Raw genomic sequence first — 4,468 nt, 5'->3', positions numbered from 1 at the left:
TTCTTCATTGGTGCCATGGTTAACTTCTTTTAAGGCATCGACTGTCGTCTTCACTCCTTCTTCAAGTTCATGTGGAGCATCTTTCGCATCTTCATGTTCTTGAGGGTCCCCATCATTGAAGGATATGTGATAACACGGTGAAACATCCTCCAATTCTGCATTATCCTCCATTGAAGATAGGACACCATTCTCGCCTTGTACAGTAACATGATACGAAGAATCCACACTTTATTCATCTTTGTCACGTTCCTTAGTGTAGACCATAGTATATGGCTTTACCTTTAGTACTTCTTTACATGAAACCACAAGTTTTGTTTGTCACCTCATTCTAGAAGGAACCAAACTTTGGAAATCCTTAGAGATCTTCTGGATTTTGGGCGAAATAGGTGTTCTTATGCTTTGAAAATTTCTCTGGAACTTGTTCGCCTTCTTTAATGAGCCTAGTCTCTCAAACATGGAAGTCCTCACAATTGATTTTCCAAGTCGATCAAAGATAGAAGGCTTGTTAGAAGCGGCCGATTCATCTTCTACAGTGATATAATGGCCGCTCGCCCTTCTTATGAAGATGCGCACTAGTGACAGTTGCTTGTATCCCAAACCTTCACATGGTTGTCTCGTTGCAGCTTCTGATGGTAGCCTCCCTAACTTTGATGTCTCATTAGGATCGTATACAGCTTTTGCAAATAGCATGCAAGCGTTATGATCAAAACCTTCATCTATTCGCTTTGTAGGGAGTGCCATATTCTGCAGACAATTTTGGGCCACAAACCCTGCAAGTGGCTTTGAGGAAAACTTTACTGCCTCCCTTCATTTTATCGGAAGAGTTAACTCCTTTAGCATGGTAGTTTGGAGATTACATGATTGACCTTCATCTTTTTTCCTTTTAGGGACATATTAGAGCACAGGACTTACTTTCTTGCCATAAGACGCAATATTCCCTCTATAAGATTTATTCGCGTTGGGTTGTACTTCCTCAGTAACAGCTTTGGCTTCATTAGTAGTCACCTCTTCTCTTTTAGCCGTGGGATCGTTATTCTTGCTTTTCATTCCATCATCAGCTTTTAGCTCCTTCACAATGTAGTTCTTCAAGTAGAACTTTGCATCAGAGAAGTGTGACTCAGCCTCGGTGAATGGCTCATCATCAGCAACTATCTTCTTCTTGACTTCACCCTTGTAGTATTTTAAACATTGATGGTAGGTAGATGGAACTACTTTATTATCATGTATCCAAGGCCTTCCAAGAAATACGTTGTATGAAGTCTTTGCATCGATCATACGCAGCCATGCACTTGATTGCATATCTTCAATGGTGATTTCCAGCCTGATCGTGCCTATGGCTCTTTGCCCCCCTTGGTTGAATCCTTTGATCATCACACGACTTTCTGAGAGTTCGTTCATGTGAATACCAAGTTCTTTCACAGTGCGAATTGGCAAAATGTTCACTGGGGATCCTCCATCAATCAAAATTCGATTTACCCTTTCATCACGCATATAGCCAACCGTGGACTCGATGAGCTTTTTCGAAGATGACGCCAATGGTAGGTTATCACTCTTTTCTTCCCCTTCATTAGCATGGAAACAAGAGGCATCGGTACCTCATGGGAAATCTTCGTTCGGAACTAACTTGGTAAAAACTCCTCCAAGGTCACTGGATTTCGTGGCTTTTGAGAGTGGTGTACCTCCACTTTTGCTTTCTTTAAGTGTTTAACTGGATTCCATCTCCTTGGTCTTTTTACCATCATTTTCCTTGTTGGTTGTTCTACTGATTCTTTTTGTGGGCTCCTTCTGTGGTGCCTACGACGAGTCACCAATGTCCAACCTTCATCATCATCAGGTTGATTGACTTCAGCTTTGTCGTTCTCTAGTAATTCTTCATCTATACTTCTTAAAAGCCACATAATTCATCCGGGCTGAATGAGCTAAAGGTGATAGAGACTTAGTTTGCACTTGCTTTCTCATCTTCAAGCACGATCTTCTTTTCGCAAGCCAAGTCCATAACTTTGTCCTTGAAGACAAAGCACTTCTCCAGAGGGTCGCTCACAAGTCGAAGGTATTTGTAGTAATTTGGATCATTTATTTTCCTAGTTTCATTTGTTCACTTCATCTTTGGAAGCTCAATGATATTTAACTCGAGGAGTTCTTCAAAAATAGCTGGCACATCAGAATACAGAAATGGGTACTCTTTCTCTTGCATTTTTTTAGAGTCAACTTTCCACTTGGCTTATCTTGAAAAGAAGTGGATTTCATTCTATGATTCTTGCCCACCTTCGTCGTGAACTTTACAGGTGATAGGTTGACATTCATAGCTTCTCTGCTTTCAGACTTGGGTACGAACTTGCCCCACTTCCTGACTTCTTGCTTGTCGTTCCTGTAGACATATAAAATTTATTGGGTCTAATCCATATAAAATTTGGATTAAATTCAATTGGGTTAAATAATTAACTTGGGCTTTACATGTTAAATTAGTCCATTTTATTATTTTCAAGCTCAAGGTCCATTTCATCTTATGGCCCAGACTCATGCCATGTGTCAAGTGACATGGCATATCTAGTCAAACTGCAAGCCAAAAAGATGATGCCATGTGTTAAATGATGTGGCAATCCAATTCAAAAAGCAAGAACCAACCACAAGTCGCCAAGTGGCTAAAATGACATGCCCCAATCAGAATCAAGCAAGAGAGTTCTTATGTAACTTGACTGTCCATCCTCTACAACTATAAATAGAGGGGGTTACATAACTCTCAAGGGACATTCAAAGTTGGAGAAGAACACTCCACAATTGGTGAAGGCATCCACAAACAGAGAGATCAATCATCAAGTGCTTAGTTCTTCGACAAAGGAGTGACCAACAGAGTTCTTCCCGGATATCAACCCGTAACAACAAATTGTTGCTCAACGTTCTTGGTGATTAAATACATCACAAGGAGGTCCGCATCATCCTACATTCGAGAAAGACGTTTCTCAAGCACTCGAATCACGGAGAATTTTAGAGAGGAGAATCAAGGGATACATAGAATTGTACTCACAAATATATATCAATAATATCTCTTTTTCTTTATATTATTTTTTTTGCAGTTTATTTTTTGTCTTATGAAAATTTTTTTTGCAAACAAATTTTGGCACGCCCAGTGGGACCAATTCTGCGCTTCAGCTCTCCTTCTTGCAAGTTGAAAACTACAAACTTCAGATCTACTGCTACAATGGCCTTCCGCAAGTGTGATGTTCCATGCAAAGATGCTACTGTTGTCGTATCCGCTGAGCTCAGTCATGTTGGCCCAATCACTCAACGCAAGTTCAAGGCTAGTGGCTTGGATGGATCCGAATACTTCTCCTCCTTGGAGATGGCAAAGATAAGCAGATCTCATATGACGTTCGCAACCGCAATCTCTGGGGGCAACCCCATTCTTGATGTTTGACGAAGTTTCTCAAACAGCCTCAAACCTTGGCGGATTTGAGGATTCTTCAGTTTCAACAAAAGTCAATGCCTTGATGACTGACGCAACTAACGTGGACGAAAAGTTTGCCATGATGGAACAGACAATAGAGGTCTTGAAGAAATCTGTTGAAGACAAAGACCTTCAAATCGCTCAACTCATGAACAAATTGGTGGCCTATGCACCTGGAGAGTCGAGTCATGTCCCTCCTCGTTCACTTGTCTTCACCCCCCCAAAAAATATCTATTGAGGAATCATTTGCAAAGTTAAATGATGAAAATAAATTATTCATGTATTTTCATAAGTATAAATAAGGATTTTTAAATAAACCATGAATAAATATATTCGATTCTCCTATATTTTCTAACAAGTTCTGCAGAGGAAAGTTGAATTGAGGAAAGAGTACTACGAGCAAAACAAGGAGGAAAAAGAGCACTGCATGTGGTAAACAAGAGTGAATCAAATTTTGAAGTCACAACATGAAGTCTTGAAGTTACAACATCAAATTTTGAAGTCACAACATTAAGTCTTGAAGTTACAACATCAACTTTTGAAGTCACAACTTCAAGACTTAAAGTTGCAACATCATCTCACATTTGCAACACATTTTCAATAAATAGACACTCATAATGTATTGTGAAGAAGGGTCTTACGGGAGAAAATAAATCTTTGGTCTCTCTCTTCGTCTTTAATATTTTCTACTAGTTGTATTTCTTTTAAAAGAATAATACTACTTCATAAGTTCTTTGTTTTAAATTAGTTTTTATTACTTCGTAATGGAGTAACTTTTTTTGTTGGGATAGTTGATGAAGCTTGATATATATATATATATATATATATATATATATATATATATATATATATATATATATATATATATATATATATATACTATCTAAGTTTTAATACATCCTTGGCTTGAAACTTTCTGTTTATACTTTGTGCTGTGCTGTAATAATAGTCTTAATTAATTATTACAATCACTTCTACATATTTTNTATATATATATATATATATATCTCAGTTTAATACATC

This window comes from Nicotiana attenuata, chromosome 6, assembly GCF_001879085.1.
Source record: "Nicotiana attenuata strain UT chromosome 6, NIATTr2, whole genome shotgun sequence".
Lineage (NCBI taxonomy): Eukaryota > Viridiplantae > Streptophyta > Magnoliopsida > Solanales > Solanaceae > Nicotiana > Nicotiana attenuata.
Note: the sequence above shows the minus strand (reverse complement) of the source record.